The 17,519-nt window shown below is 43.2% G+C and overlaps 1 long non-coding RNA gene across 1 annotated transcript; it reads right to left on the reverse strand.

The window, feature by feature from the left end:
* Window positions 1–1,790: 1,790 nt before the first annotated feature.
* LOC124648196 lies at window positions 1,791–14,222 on the reverse strand. Its single transcript, XR_006986436.1, has 3 exons — window positions 14,156–14,222; window positions 2,788–2,873; window positions 1,791–2,436 (listed from the first exon to the last, which is right to left on the reverse strand). It is a non-coding gene; the product is annotated as an uncharacterized LOC124648196 (long non-coding RNA).
* Between the last annotated feature and the right edge of the window lie 3,297 nt (window positions 14,223–17,519).

Below are 17,519 nucleotides of genomic sequence, written 5' to 3' on the forward strand. Positions count from 1 at the left end.
TAAATTGCCAGCAACAGTACTTGAGAAATGAATATTGGAGACTCACTTTTCTATGATACCTAGAAAAAACATCCATCATTTGGTTTGAGGGGGTTTTATAGACTTTTTTGGATCCAAATGGAGTAAATTAAATAGCGTTGATAAAAGGATTAAGAAGTAACGCGGTATATACTTGTTTCGAAAGGTTGTATAGAATTTGCTAACTTAAGAAAGAAAAAAGAAAAAAGTATATCTCTTATGAATGGTGTCCTAACCCAATAATTGTTGAATGCATCACCCTTCAGGTGCTGCTGTCTACAAACTGCTCTTGGTTTAAAGGAACGAAGACACACACCATACTTGAGGATAGATTGACCTAGGCCAGGTTGATCTCTTAACGTACATTAGATGTCTTTAGTGTTTTTACCTCTGAACTTCTTGTTGATCTCTCGAGCTCCAAAATATTCAATTCCTGAGGTAAAACATACAACCTAAAATATTTAATTCCTGAGCTACAGCCAGAAGGAGCCCATTAGATAATCTGGAACGGAAGAAACGTTGGATATTCTATGCAATCAAGGACATGAACCAGCCACATCAAAAAAGAATATTGGTCAGTCTTAATCGGCTATGTAGTTAAGTTGCCTAATCTAGACAAAGATGAACCATCCAACACACTTACCTTGCTCCATAAGAGTGAATATTTGAAGAAGATCTGCACCACCATAAGTACTGGTTTTATTTGAACATTCCAAGGGAAGAGCAGTTCCTGGTTATTAATTTAACTAACTACCAATTTCTTAATTACCAACTCAAAACAGAAGCATGTTTTTCCTATTTCTGGTTTTCTTCTCTCAAACACGTTCACAAAACATAGAGAATTAAAATAGCATAAGCAGCCCCTTTGAATCTGTATACAAAAGCTATTAATTGATTAGCACTCCCTAGGTGATCATTTGTTAAGACCTACTGTATATTTGTGTTGCATAAATTTGTACAGATTTCTGTCTCCTACTGAAGATTCAGGAGACCCTAGTTTGGATCATCTTCTAATTTTCCCTATCCATAATTGTATTTGTTGCTAATATTTTTTGTGTTCTGGTGATTGTACAGCAGAGATATACCGGAAGTTTAGCTTTGTTATCACAATGGAACAACTTCATCCAACAATCACCAATTTAGAAGAAGTTATCAGTAAAGCGAGCAACGTCAGATCAAGGCAGCAAATTAAAATTAAACAACATGGCATATCACTATGCCCATTCCCTCTTGTAGGTTCAGCGCTCACTGGCAGGGCTGATGGATGGCGTTGTTGCATCATCATCTACCCAAGGGTAATCTATTTCTTCTCCTGTCCAAGACTATGGTTCTTCATCAGTGGTGACATCCTGGTCTGGAATGAATATTTTATTGCACACCTGATGTGAGACCTTAGACTCCAGTTCAATCTTACCTGAGTACCAGAAGTTGCTACTGAATTTAGAAGAAAATTCTACTTCTTGGATAACTTGATAGAGTTACAGGAGCACTAAATTGCCACAATCCTGAAACTCCATCTATGTCATACTGCTAGAGATATTGAACTGATGAAATAAAAGCCGTACCCGTGACATATAGGGCGTGTAGGTATTTAATCGCAATGGCCGAAGATGCAATACCACCGCTGAGGTCAACAATTTGGCAGACACATCGGAGAGCTCAAGCAGCACACAAAAACAACAATCTTGTCTCGCCTTTTGTTGATGATGGCCAGCTGACCGCGTGGCTACCCAGATCCAACTGCCGGGAGTGGAAGAAGCCAGACTTGCATGTATACCAACATTCTCCAGTTCTGAAATCAGAAAACCAACCTCGTACAGGCCACATAGAAACACTCAAATTTAGATATCAAGTTCAACAAAACACACCAAATCCACATGTAGAATAGCCCAATGTTGCATAGAGCACGAATACATGGACCGGCCGTTAGCGAGGCCAACAGGGCTTCCTCCCTGTGATCTCGAATGGCCCTTGTGCTCAAGCCAATCAGCAGAAGAATCACATTCATCATCTAAAGACGAAAGTTGAGGAACACCTGAAGGATCCCCATAGAAACATCAAAAATGTATGATTTGGCGGCACAGTACATCTCCACCTGGGTGTCGCCCTCTCCTAGCTTCATCTCGTTCAGGTTTGATTCCAGGAAGAGCCTCAACAACGCCACCGCCGTGTCAGCATCGTGTGGCTGCTCCTGCATCTTCCGCTGCAGTGGCTCCTTCATGTAGTCAATCTTGTCTCCCATCATTGACATCCCGTCCTTCTGCCACAAAAGCGAAGTAAAAAATCCACACCAAATCAGTCCAGAAATAAAAGAAAATAGAATCAAGCAGACAGAGAAGCAGAGAAACACGCATACCTCGACGCTGGAAACGACGAATCAGAAGGGGGCACGCCTCACCGCCACCAAGCGCCAAAAACCTGCAGAAACGCACGAAAGGAACAACATATGACCAACAGTTTTTCCCCCGAAATTATCACATCGAAATCAAGTTACAATGAAGGAGGCTAGCAGGCCAGGAAAAATAATACTAATCTGCAAAAAAGATTGTTTTTGTTTCTCCCACAGAAGAATCAAGATAATCAAGTAGTAAGCTCAAATTGACAGTTTGTAGTCCCATAGACGACAGAATATCAACTAATCCATTACCGTTTCCCTAAACATCAAGGCTTTTGCAATGTGAAAGCTCGCCATGTCGTAACATGGGTAATCATACATTCTGACATTTTCCCCTATTGTTCTAGAGGATGTAGTTAAAGCAATCAGGGCACCTTTGGCATTTACGCTCGCTGTTGCAGTTCTTGCAGTTCTGGTAAGTCTAAATCCTCTTACGGACTGCAAGACATGGAATTGAAAACTGACCATTGTAACATCCCTGTTTTTGCTAAACCTAGATTAGGGTTTGATTGTGCATCATTTCATGAGCATCATGATTTTCCTAAGAAAAATGCATCAAGGAAATGTTTTGGAAAAAAATTAATGTATGCAAATATGTCTATACTTTGATACTTTCGAAATGTCTCCAATTTGCAAAACAAAAGTATGTGGAGCTTCCTTATTTCTTTTACAAGATCCCTGAAACTTTTACTCAAGTTTCAAAACCAGGTTTGAATCACCAAATGATGCAAAAAAATGATGATGTTTTAAGATTTCTAGGAAACCCCTATAAGCTTGAGGGCTATTTTGCAAAGATCTATGTGTCTTCTTCTTGGTTGAGTCACGAAGCAGGCAAGCAGCTGCCTGTCCAGGCCCCGAGCCTCGCGTGCCACCTCCTGCTTGCCACCTCCGCGTCCAAGGAGACGTCCTGAGCGCACCGCACACCTCTCCTCTATCCTATCCTCTCCCCAGCTCGACCTCCCTCTGTCTCCTCCCCTCACTGGCCATGAAACCCTAGCCTTACAGTCGCCGTCCGTCGCCGACGTTCCGAGCTTCCCCAAGCTCTACCGAGCAGTCACGGAGCTCCGCCTCGTCGCGCTGATCGTCCTCGCCAACGCGCGCCTCCTGGGAAGGCCCCAATCGGGCCAATCGAGCCCTCTTTCCCCGCCTCCGGTGACCGCCGTCGCCGTCGATTCCGGCGGCCACGGGCCTCGCCGTCGCCTCCATCCTGCTGCTGGTGAGCTTGCGGTGCTCATACACCCTTTTTCCCTCTCCCCCTTGCTCTGTAGCTTTGTCCCGCCGTGCCACTCCGTCCGCCGCCGCTCGGCCACCTCGCCGTCGTCGCTCCGGCGAACAACTGCCAGCAGCGCCGCCTCCATATCGCTCGACGTGCTCGTCCGCGTCGAACGAGCCCTCTAGCGCTACCCCGCATGGCTTCCTCTGTCGCGTCCGTGCGCGAGTAGAGAGAGCTGTTTCACAGAGTTCCAGTTCCTAGCTAACAGAGAACGAAGGAGCTTCGGCCATGTCAGTTCAATAATGCGTTTGGTAAAATAATTCTTCTAGATGGCTGGAGCTAATTCTACTGGATTGTTGTACATGTTTAATCCCTGTACATACACGTCTCTGGAGAGAATTGAATGCATCCATTGCTGGCTTATTCCTCTCTACTGAAATCCCATGTCGGCTGTGCAAAATAACTGCTAAACTGAACCTCCTTTTCCTGCTAGCAGAGTACTAATATGAATACTTGTGAGTAGTGCGTTCCTTACTTGCATCTTTGTCTCTACTGATACCCACTTTGCCTGTCAAGCAAATACATGCCAATCTCAGATGTCTCCGACTTCAACAATCAACAGCTGTTGTTTCTCGGAGAAACAGCTCTGAGTTGTAGCTGATCCTCGATGTTCAGTTCAGATTTCTAGGAGAAGAGTTAGAGCCAGGAAACCATCAGATGTTTAAATTAGTTGTGGTACACATGTCCGATCAGTTCAAAAGCTGCAGTGTTTAACATCTAAACTGAGTGCTTCCTAACAAAGTCATCGAGACCTTCTCAAAAGGTTAAACAGACTAATTTCGTTTTCTGGTTTTTCCGTTTTCAGAAAATACCGGATCTTGTAAAATTCATAACTAATCCATTTTAAATCAGAAAAATGTGTATAAGATATCAAAATCTTCAGAAAAATGAGATCTACATTTTGGCGCAAACGTCATGCATATTTGAACAACTTCAATTAACACTTATGTTAGAACAATCTAATGCCACTTTATGGGGTTTATCGAAATGCGGTGTTTTATGCATTCAACCCCATTTAAATTGATGAACATGTTTTAGGGTTAGTTTTAGTACCTAATTAACATGTCATGTCATCATTCTTGTCTGCGCATTGCATTATGCCATGTGTTGATTGTTGTTCTACCTTTCCGGTGTTTGCTTCTTCGCGATCTATAGAGCAAATGCCCGAGACGATGAAGATCGACAACAACGAAGATCCATACTTGTCCATCGACGAACAAGTCAAGCATGGGATCTCCGAAGATCCATATCGGTTTGTCGTGGACAAAGGCAAGCCCTAGCTCTGGTCATATTATGATTTCGAAATGCTTTTACTTCGGTTCCTACATATTACATTCGTTTCCAATATGTTTTATCGGCAAGTATAGTTATCCTATGTGTGTTGCATTTACCATCCTTGTAGCCAAAATACTCGATCCACTGCTCCTAGCAAGATTAGGTTTGAGCTATGTGTGCATCGCTAGAGCCGTTATATCGAATATGCTTAGCCATGCTTAGTTGACGAATTCTGATCCATCCGGTTGATGAATCAGAGCTGCGAATGAACCTAGTTTGACAGGATGACATGGCAAGATCAGTGATCATAATAAACATGTTTAAAGGCTTGGATGGGCCGCCACATGAGGATGTGGTGATTTGACTCGTTCTCGCCGATACTAGGACCTGAGTTCTCGCCTTCGGAACCAAGACTGAGCGTACAACCACACGGGGCCCATGGGAACCCCTTGGCCCGAACTTGCCTAGCTTACCCATGAGTCAATTAGTTTGCGAGTTCCATTTGCCATACGCATGGGGAAAGGTGGAAAAGGTTTTCAAAGTGCATCATACAGGGCGTGGCCGGGGTGAAGGATGCTTGAGGCATTGAACTGGATCCCCGCACACAATGACCGGGACCGCCTCGGAGAATGGCTACCTACGATGACGGAGCTCCCCAGTTAGTTTGACTCATGGAATATGCGAAGCAAGGGAAAGGTTTTGGTCGACCACCCTCTGCCGGCACACCAAGGAAGTGTGTTAATCATGTGGCGTTAAGAGTCGGTCGGCGCGTGTGGGTAAAGTTGTACACCCCTGCAGGGTAAATCTTTTCGAAAAGCCGTGTCCACGGTTACGGACGACTTGGTGATGGATTCTGTGATCATAGACAACATGAACCTAATCGTAAAACTTGGAATCAATGTGTGATAAGGATTCCTTCTCAGGGTATCGAGAGGGTGATCCTAGTGGATAGGTTCAGCATATGTTGAAGATTCGGTGGATTCAATATGATGATCAGTAGAGCTAGAGATATCGCTCTCTTATCCCCTTTTTAAAATGATCTGAATAGACGAGCTCCTGCTCCCTCTTGTTTACAAAGGAAAACGCGGCTTTACGCAAAATAAGCTCCACATAAAGCCGCGCATACCAGCTTTGCTAACAGGTTGTACTAAGTCTTGCTGAGTCCCTGTACTCAGCTTTGCATGCTTTGTTTCAGACGAAGACCCTCCAACAAATGGTGGTTTCTAGTTCGACATCGACGAGTAGCTTGGGATTCCCAGGTGGCAGCCTGGAATCTATGGGCTGGGACGTCGCCGTTATGCTCATGGCCTCTTAGGCCTTTTGCTATCTTGCTATTTAGAATAGCATAACTTCTCTTCCGTTGATTGATGAAATGTCAGGTCAGTGACCTTTTCTTGTAATACTTTGGTTCTTTTGCTCAGTTATGAGTTTGTATTACTTTTGAGTCGTAGAGTCACTGTTGTGTTACCGATTCTCACCCTGTAGGCCCTAGAGATCTAGGTTAGGCTTATGCCAGATGGAGATCTGGGTTTGTCTAGCCTACGACCCCCGGGGTCGCGACAGGTTTTGGTATCAGAGCAGGACTGCCTGTAGGAAACCCTTTCCATTGGTCGATGTTGAGTCTAGTGATTGTCAAAACTATTTGAAAGCTAAAAGTATTTGCGAAAAATCTGAATAGGCTTCTTTTTATTCCTTATCTGGTATCGCTCTAATTCAGAGTCACCTTACCTTGTGTTGATTTGAGAAAAATTTACCATCTCTTCTGGTCTTTCAAAACTTAGGTGCCTCAACGGTAGGTCGTTTCTTAACCAGTTGACCTAGTGTTGAGTTCTCTAAACTCGTGTGTTCTTTGTTCTCTGTTTGTTCGTTTCAATCGAGAGATTTCCTTCCATCACGATCTCTCTATTTTGTGGGTTCCACATCATTCTGTTCCAGGCTTCGAGGTTTCCTTTCACCTTGGATGCCCCCTTTACTTTTGCTTGCATACTTCGGAAGCTAGGTATGGCTTCTTGAAAGCTACCTTGTGATTGCTACCTCGCAGTGTCCTCTGTGTCACTCAGATAGTAGTTACTCCTTTCTCTATGTTTTAACCCTTGGATTTGAACCGAAGGTCCCGGATTATGCTGGGTTCTTTTGAACCTCAGTACATGATGCTGATCTTTAACCAAAGATCCATTCCGTTGATCCCTGTTGTAAATGTTGGCCAAACCATACATCAGGATGGCTAAGTTCAAATCCACCTAGCCCTCAAGTCTTTGGTTCATTGGTTGTAGTCGTGATTGAATTGCGGCAACAAAAGATCTTTCCTACCATTAGCTATGGCAGAGGTTCTTTTATGGAATCAAATGGATCACGACAAAAGTGCTCTTTGTGAGTCTCATATCTATGCCCTTTGACTATGCCACACATATCTTTTTAGCACGAGTTTTACAAGAGTGCTATCTTGTGCATCTACATCTCAGGATTTCTAATTCTGATAATGTTCCTCCTCCTAGTTTCTTTCCGACCTTTGTCTGCTAGTTAGCAGCCAAGTAGTAATTGTGCATTGGAATTTTCTAGTGCATGTTACTCTTGAGGTCTTTCAAGACATTTCACTTCGAGATGTTAGGAGAAACAAACTCCAGTACCTCGTCCATTTCTAGGACCCGGTCAAAGTGTTGTAATCCGCAGAATGTGAGGTTTATGCACTTTCTGTTATGTTCTACCTCAGAGTATCACCCTCTTTTATATCTATAGGTCGTGCTAAGTCTCATGACCTTATCGATGAAGTGATGCTCTTACATATCTCTACTCGCCCATCCTCCGAGCTGTCCGTTCTTGGAAATGTTGGATTGCATGTATTGATGTGGCCATTCAAGATTCCTAGCAATTCTTATTGCTTTGAATTCCAAGGACGTTTGTGTCATTCTTAGCATGATTGTTTAACCAATCACTAAGTGAAGTTTGACTTTGTTGCCAAGTCCGTTTGTTCAAGCGCTCATTCGTTGGTCAAAGAATTAGGTTCATGACGAAGCTCTCAAGACCACATCGCTTTCCTTATAAAGCAAGTCTCCTCTCGACTAGTGACATATCGGTGGTTCGTGATGTTCTAGATGTCTTTCTAGAAGTATCACCATGTTTCCACATAACCTTGTTGTCAAGTTCGTGAGTATGTTGGTTCTCTGAATCACCACTTCTCCAAGAAACTGTACTGGATATCCTGGACTAGTTGGTTGAGCTTAAACAACAACTTGGAGAGTTGAAAGACAAAAGCTCTAAACGACTTGATCCTTTTAAAAGGAATGTCTAGTTTTGTTCGTGTTGAAGTCAAGAAGTATCTCCTTTGTGGATATGCTATTTTCCCAAATATTTGATTTGAGCTTGGGCTATCGTCAAATCAAACTCAGTTCCAAGGACTATCTTGATGATGTTTATACTCATGGTGTTTCGCTTGAGTACATCTTCATGTCCTTTGGTCTGACCAATACTTTCGCCTCGTTCGTGCAACATGTGAGTCTCTCATTGGAGTATCTTGATAATTTGTTGTTGAGCCCATCGATGACATTCTTATTTTCTCCATGTCTAAAGAGGTTTATATTGAATAGCTGGCACTAATGGTTGAAAATTTTAAGAACCATCTTTGTGTCATCACGAAGTATGTGTTCTGGATGCTGGAAGTGACCTTCTCTGGTTCATGTGCATTTGCTGAAAGATGTCGCCGTGGATCCGAGAAGGGTTCCCTTTGTTTTTCCTCGGGAATCATCGCAAGTCAGTCATGCATGTGCGGAATATTCTTGGGATGGAAGGTTGTTACCTCCCTTCCTTGAAATGTTCATCTATGCACACTAATTCACTGACTGGTTTGTTTAAGAAAGAGAAGAAGCTTAATGACTTCATTATCTTCTTTGATGTCCCCACCAGGACTCAATTGTGTTACATTGCAAGAAGTATTTGTGCACGCAATGGCCTTTTGGCAATCGCAACCACATGCATTACGCAATCTAGCTCAATCTTTTGGAGCTTGACATTGTACTCCATAACTTGAGAATCTAGCAACGGTACCTTGGTGGTAACTATTGTAAATTTCTATTTGGACATGCTAAGTCTGAAATATCTTTACACCTAACCTACGCTGAATCTCAAGCGGCAATGATGGTTAGTGCTTCTCAAGGATTTTTGACATAGGTCTCTTTGTAAATCCGACAACATTGATGTTGTGGTTAACACCATCAGTCGGAAGGCCTAATGCCATAACCTCTTGACGCATCAAGAATAACCAATCGCCATAAGGATCTTGTGCGACTTATTCTAGGAGTTGCCCTTATGACGTCTTTTCAATCCGAAAGTCTGACCTTCACTTGATGATCTATTAAAGGCTAGTCAGAAGCCTGATATTTGTGTCTAGAACATCAAGGAGAACATTAGAAGCAGCATTGCTAAATGTCTCTCGGTCAATCCCTCGAAACCATTTTTTTCCGGTGATAACAACTTCGTAAGGAGAAAAATTCACTCCCCGGTGATCCATGCTACGTCGTTCGACAATGTTTTTCCCCTTACTTTGGATTTTTACTTCAAGCTCTCTTAAATTCACACGTTGTGTGAACTCGTCAGCTATATGTGACCCCAGTACTTTTGAGCAAGCTTTAACCGAATGACAATCCTCTTGTCATATTCAAAATTCAAAGCCTCAGAGAAGTATCCTTCCTTAGGAAATCAAATATCAAGTAATATCATGAACCTTGGCATTTTAGTAGCTAGTGTTCTTCCCCTTCCTTTGGTTTGTACCCGAAGTTCTAATCAATTCACACGTTGTGTGAATTCGTCAGTTATCTAGGCCCTAGCCTTTTGAGTAGACAATAATCGTTTCATGTATCCTTACCAGAAGTGACTAGGATTTTTGAAGTCCAAAGTTGCTCTGGTTTTCTAATCATTTGTGTTTCTACGAGCCACCCTCCCAACGAGTGCCTCGTTATGGTATCAAAAGCAGTTTAACCTCCTCGCTACCTTGTCCATCGAATTCTTTTAAAGCGTGGAGCAATTGTCTACCAAATTTGAAACTTCTTCGTCTCCTCCGTTACCTTGATGTGTTTCATGTTTCTCAGCTCAAGAGTTGTTGCTAAACACTCCTTCCATGAGTTGACCATGAGATACTCGATCTTTATAATGATCCACCGTCTAGTGTCATTCCCTCTTTCCTTTAGGTGTTGTTGAGCCAACCTCGAAGGAAGAAGAAAATGAAGCGCTTCATTCGTGGTGTGGTGGATCAACTTCTTTCATGATGTCGTGAATCAACTTATTTAAGAAGGAAGATTGTCGTGGCATCGACAAGATCGTTGAAGACCGGTGTAGTCCTTGTTACCTTCTCTATTCCTACCTTGGAATCTCGGGACGAGATTCTTTTAAGGGGGATAGATCTGTAACATCCCTGTTTTTGCTAAACCTAGATTAGGGTTTGATTGTGCATCATTTCATGAGCATCATGATTTTCCTAAGAAAAATGCATCAAGGAAATGTTTTGGAAAAAAATTAATGTATGCAAATATGTCTATACTTTGATACTTTCGAAATGTCTCCAATTTGCAAAACAAAAGTATGTGGAGCTTCCTTATTTCTTTTACAAGATCCCTGAAACTTTTACTCAAGTTTCAAAACCAGGTTTGAATCACCAAATGATGCAAAAAAATGATGATGTTTTAAGATTTCTAGGAAACCCCTATAAGCTTGAGGGCTATTTTGCAAAGATCTATGTGTCTTCTTCTTGGTTGAGTCACGAAGCAGGCAAGCAGCTGCCTGTCCAGGCCCCGAGCCTCGCGTGCCACCTCCTGCTTGCCACCTCCGCGTCCAAGGAGACGTCCTGAGCGCACCGCACACCTCTCCTCTATCCTATCCTCTCCCCAGCTCGACCTCCCTCTGTCTCCTCCCTCACTGGCCATGAAACCCTAGCCTTACAGTCGCCGTCCGTCGCCGACGTTCCGAGCTTCCCCAAGCTCTACCGAGCAGTCACGGAGCTCCGCCTCGTCGCGCTGATCGTCCTCGCCAACGCGCGCCTCCTGGGAAGGCCCCAATCGGGCCAATCGAGCCCTCTTTCCCCGCCTCCGGTGACCGCCGTCGCCGTCGATTCCGGCGGCCACGGGCCTCGCCGTCGCCTCCATCCTGCTGCTGGTGAGCTTGCGGTGCTCATACACCCTTTTTCCCTCTCCCCCTTGCTCTGTAGCTTTGTCCCGCCGTGCCACTCCGTCCGCCGCCGCTCGGCCACCTCGCCGTCGTCGCTCCGGCGAACAACTGCCAGCAGCGCCGCCTCCATATCGCTCGACGTGCTCGTCCGCGTCGAACGAGCCCTCTAGCGCTACCCCGCATGGCTTCCTCTGTCGCGTCCGTGCGCGAGTAGAGAGAGCTGTTTCACAGAGTTCCAGTTCCTAGCTAACAGAGAACGAAGGAGCTTCGGCCATGTCAGTTCAATAATGCGTTTGGTAAAATAATTCTTCTAGATGGCTGGAGCTAATTCTACTGGATTGTTGTACATGTTTAATCCCTGTACATACACGTCTCTGGAGAGAATTGAATGCATCCATTGCTGGCTTATTCCTCTCTACTGAAATCCCATGTCGGCTGTGCAAAATAACTGCTAAACTGAACCTCCTTTTCCTGCTAGCAGAGTACTAATATGAATACTTGTGAGTAGTGCGTTCCTTACTTGCATCTTTGTCTCTACTGATACCCACTTTGCCTGTCAAGCAAATACATGCCAATCTCAGATGTCTCCGACTTCAACAATCAACAGCTGTTGTTTCTCGGAGAAACAGCTCTGAGTTGTAGCTGATCCTCGATGTTCAGTTCAGATTTCTAGGAGAAGAGTTAGAGCCAGGAAACCATCAGATGTTTAAATTAGTTGTGGTACACATGTCCGATCAGTTCAAAAGCTGCAGTGTTTAACATCTAAACTGAGTGCTTCCTAACAAAGTCATCGAGACCTTCTCAAAAGGTTAAACAGACTAATTTCGTTTTCTGGTTTTTCCGTTTTCAGAAAATACCGGATCTTGTAAAATTCATAACTAATCCATTTTAAATCAGAAAAATGTGTATAAGATATCAAAATCTTCAGAAAAATGAGATCTACATTTTGGCGCAAACGTCATGCATATTTGAACAACTTCAATTAACACTTATGTTAGAACAATCTAATGCCACTTTATGGGGTTTATCGAAATGCGGTGTTTTATGCATTCAACCCCATTTAAATTGATGAACATGTTTTAGGGTTAGTTTTAGTACCTAATTAACATGTCATGTCATCATTCTTGTCTGCGCATTGCATTATGCCATGTGTTGATTGTTGTTCTACCTTTCCGGTGTTTGCTTCTTCGCGATCTATAGAGCAAATGCCCGAGACGATGAAGATCGACAACAACGAAGATCCATACTTGTCCATCGACGAACAAGTCAAGCATGGGATCTCCGAAGATCCATATCGGTTTGTCAGGGACAAAGGCAAGCCCTAGCCTGGTCATATTATGATTTCGAAATGCTTTTACTTCTGGTTCCTACATATTACATTCGTTTCCAATATGTTTTATCGGCAAGTATAGTTATCCTATGTGTGTTGCATTTACCATCCTTGTAGCCAAAATACTCTGATCCACTGCTCCTAGCAAGATTAGGTTTGAGCTATGTGTGCATCGCTAGAGCCGTTATATCGAATATGCTTAGCCATGCTTAGTTGACGAATTCTGATCCATCCGGTTGATGAATCAGAGCTGCGAATGAACCTAGTTTGACAGGATGACATGGCAAGATCAGTGATCATAATAAACATGTTTAAAGGCTTGGATGGGCCGCCACATGAGGATGTGGTGATTTGACTCGTTCTCGCCGATACTAGGACCTGAGTTCTCGCCTTCGGAACCAAGACTGAGCGTACAACCACACGGGGCCCATGGGAACCCCTTGGCCCGAACTTGCCTAGCTTACCCATGAGTCAATTAGTTTGCGAGTTCCATTTGCCATACGCATGGGGAAAGGTGGAAAAGGTTTTCAAAGTGCATCATACAGGGCGTGGCCGGGGTGAAGGATGCTTGAGGCATTGAACTGGATCCCCTGCACACAATGACCGGGACCGCCTCGGAGAATGGCTACCTACGATGACGGAGCTCCCCAGTTAGTTTGACTCATGGAATATGCGAAGCAAGGGAAAGGTTTTGGTCGACCACCCTCTGCCGGCACACCAAGGAAGTGTGTTAATCATGTGGCGTTAAGAGTCGGTCGGCGCGTGTGGGTAAAGTTGTACACCCCTGCAGGGTAAATCTTTTCGAAAAGCCGTGTCCACGGTTACGGACGACTTGGTGATGGATTCTGTGATCATAGACAACATGAACCTAATCGTAAAACTTGGAATCAATGTGTGATAAGGATTCCTTCTCAGGGTATCGAGAGGGTGATCCTAGTGGATAGGTTCAGCATATGTTGAAGATTCGGTGGATTCAATATGATGATCAGTAGAGCTAGAGATATCGCTCTCTTATCCCCTTTTTAAAATGATCTGAATAGACGAGCTCCTGCTCCCTCTTGTTTACAAAGGAAAACTGGCTTTACGCAAAATAAGCTCCACATAAAGCCGCGCATACCAGCTTTGCTAACAGGTTGTACTAAGTCTTGCTGAGTCCCTGTACTCAGCTTTGCATGCTTTGTTTCAGACGAAGACCCTCCAACAAATGGTGGTTTCTAGTTCGACATCGACGAGTAGCTTGGGATTCCCAGGTGGCAGCCTGGAATCTATGGGCTGGGACGTCGCCGTTATGCTCATGGCCTCTTAGGCCTTTTGCTATCTTGCTATTTAGAATAGCATAACTTCGCTTCCGTTGATTGATGAAATGTCAGGTCAGTGACCTTTGCTTGTAATACTTTGGTTCTTTTGCTCAGTTATGAGTTTGTATTACTTTTGAGTCGTAGAGTCACTGTTGTGTTACCGATTCTCACCCTGTAGGCCCTAGAGATCTAGGTTAGGCTTATGCCAGATGGAGATCTGGGTTTGTCTAGCCTACGACCCCCGGGGTCGCGACAACCATTCAAAAAGAAAAGGAAAAACATAAGATCAGTTTGCAACATCTGATAGCGTTGATCTATTGGAATTCTACAAATCTTCAGTCTGATATTTGTACATACAGCGAGAAAAGTAAGTAGTTCAACACGAACTTGAGAAAAACACAACACGTGGCTACCTGTTGGCGACGAACGAAATAAAAACATGGAGGAACTCTGAACTTACGGGGAAGTGCTCTGCTGGTATCGAAAATGAAAATCATCCGAATAGAAGTTATTCAAATATATAGTCCAATTAACAACGGTACTTACGGGAAGCATTTTAATACATTCAGTTGCAGGAAATGATTCTTGTGTGTGGCAAAGGAAACTGTTTTCCTACCCCTTTATAGGGAAAGAATTTTTCTGGCAGGAAAATCTATACCGGAATATTACTATTGGTTATAAGTAAAACATGAATGAGTCTACAAAGAATTTAAACTATTGCATCAGGCGCATTACTATGACATTATCTGAACAGTCCTGTTGCGAAGCACGTGCTACGAAAAAGAGCTCTGACTGGTTTGTTGCAACACATTGGATTGACTCAGATCTGATTTCACACATTTCGGAAGGAAGATAAGCAAACCAGGTCCACCTACAAACTTAAAAAACCGATTGTACAAATTTCAAAATCAAGAGAAGCAAACCAGTCTGTCTACGAACTTAGGCCCCGTTTGGCAGCTCTGCATTTTTAATGCATTCTGAGAATACTACAGTTTAAAAAAAAACTGAAGCATGAAACATTGTGAATTTTTTGCCTGTCAACTAAAACTACATTATTAATACTGCAGTATTCCTAAAACTGTGGTATTTTCTCTGTATCTAAAAAACAACCCAAACCTCTTTTTAGACAATGAGAAAGCCAGAAAAAAAGGAGTCGCGTCGCTCGCTCTTCTATGCTACCACCACCAGTGCTGGATGCCATATCTACTCAACTTACTACTGCTTACTCAATAGTCTGAATCTGACACTACATTATTATTTGCTAACCCAAATGAAAGAATCTGGAAAATAGGGTAGCTGATTGAAAGAGAAAAAAGGGAATGGCACATGTAATGAGTAAGAGCACAGCATAGAAATTGCATACATACCTTCTCCTTTTCTTGGAGCCGAAACTGAGGAATGTTCACACAACTGAAGAACCATTTACCAAATAAGAAGATGAACAACCTGCAAAAAAAAAGCCTTCTCTCAGTTCATTCTCTCAGAGCTAACTGAACAAAATAACATGTACTCAACCTCCTGCAATATATGCATATATTTTCTTAGAAGGGAGACGCACACCTGCCGGCAGCAGTGAAGCTCCGGAGCCCGGAGCTGGATGCGCCATCCTGGGGAACCGGAACTGGGGCTGGATGCACAATCTTGGGGACGGTAGCCGCGACCCTGTTCGTACTGTGGATGTTCGGCGAAGTTGACCACAAGGTCAATGGAGCCGCAGCGACATCCAGACTCCATGGCCGCAGGTCCACCCGTTGTGTGGAGTGAGGAAGAGAAACCTGTTGTGAAGTGTATAAAGTAGATTGCCTAGCCATTTCCATAAGTTCAGACTTTTGGTTCAAGTGGCTAGTGCATGAAGCTTAACATGGTATCAGAGCCCCAGGTCTCGAGTTGAAATCCTGGCTTTCACATGGTTTTCGCAATTAAGCCTAAAAATTGTTGTTGTTCATGGTTTTCGCAATTAAGCCTAAAAATTGCTGTTGTCCCCCTCTTTAGCCACCGCTGATGCCCTGTTTCGGTGTGCTCTTCTTCTTTCACGTGTTGACTTTCTCTTCTCCCGTCACACGCGAGTGGGGGTGTTGTGAAGTGTATAAAGTAGATTGCCTAGCCCTTTCCATAAGTTCGGACTTTTGGTTCAAGTGGCTAGTGCATGAAGCTTAACAAAACCGACAGGTTTTTTCTTCTCTTTATCTCATCCTTCAATTCTGCATGTTTACTGGAATTGTGGTGAGTTTGCTTCTCTTTTCCTTGCGTGATCTCTTTGTCAAAAGATGAGTCGAGTTCGCTGAAACTCGAGGAAAAATCACGACGACATGATCAAGCGACTAACGACTCAAAGGAATCAATTTAAAGAATCACATGTACATGCGCTAGCTCTTTTTTTGATTTTTCATAATTTTCTTCCAAGATGTTAACTCGTTGAGAAGTTAAACCTGACATTCATACATAGCATTACTTAAAAGAAGTTGCAAAATTCTACTCTTTAAATCAGATTCTGCATGTGAATCGGTTATTTTGAAACAAATAGCTGAACTTCAGGAAAATATTACAGACCACTGTTGAAAGTAAATGTGATAAATCATAAATACTGGCTCCAGGTGTGCCAGGAAAATATTACAGACCGCATGTAATTTCTCGCGAATATAAGAATCCCAAGTGTGCCAGGAAAGGAAGAAGAACGAAATAAGAAGCTGAAGGACTACCTGAGCAGGCATCGATGGACGCTCGATTGAAACGGGAAAACGAATACAGTTCACGGACAAAAACAGGAACTGCACACATTAAAGAATGGGAGTCTCTAATGCCCAGTCGACTGGGATTTATCTTAGCGCCCAGTCATCTCACGTTTTTTGCTTTTTCCTTGCTGGGTCGTTGTAAGTTTTGTCTTGTCCTTGTTTTTGGTGAAGCCCACAAAATCAAGCAGCTACATTAAGCCCGGCGAGGTTAGGTCGTTGTAATTTGACTTCCTAGTGTTGTTGGGCTTTTGACTACATTAAGCCCGACGGAGCCAACAGAGATCAACTTGCACAGCAAGTCAATCGCTCCCATTACGTAAACAAGGGACCAGGATAGTGAAACAAAATTACAAAATTGACCCTAACAACTCACTCAGCCCCCACGCAATAATCTGCTCTCTCCCCAGATTGTGGAAACATTGGTCGATCCCGACGAGGAAGAAAGGGAGTATTCAGGGAGGATGCAGATCTAAGAAAGAAGGAAGGCATAGTTCTTCTCCTCCACTCCTTCTCCAGATAAATGGAATCTGGACAAGGCACTTACCATGGTAAGCTCCCTCATCTCCTTCTACAATCTTGATGCTTAACTTTCTCCACCCCAACAATTTTGTCCTGTTGACCTTGTAATTCAAAAGAAAACCTTGTAAATCAAAAACGAACTACTCTGTTTCAAAAGGAAGTCTGGTAGAAAAGAGTGAAATTGCACATAGCAAGAACCTGATGATTGGCCTAAGCAACCATCCTGGCAGTCATCTTGTAGTTCAGTGTGCAATTATCTTGACAGTCATCTTGTAGTTCAGTCTGCAACCATCCTGGCAGTAATCTGATTAGAATGCTCTTTAGTAAGTCACTTAAACTCATATATTCCATCTAAACAACCTACTTCTTCATGGTGGAAAACAAACACAAAGATCCAAAACAAATAACAAGGTTGTCAGTTTCAACTGGAATCTCAATCATAACATCTTGGCAGTCTTCTTTCTGCATGTTTCTTCAATATGCCAGAAACAGGAGAAACAAATGCATGCAACCAGCAAATGAAAAA

This window comes from Lolium rigidum, chromosome 4 (assembly GCF_022539505.1).
Source record: "Lolium rigidum isolate FL_2022 chromosome 4, APGP_CSIRO_Lrig_0.1, whole genome shotgun sequence".
Lineage (NCBI taxonomy): Eukaryota > Viridiplantae > Streptophyta > Magnoliopsida > Poales > Poaceae > Lolium > Lolium rigidum.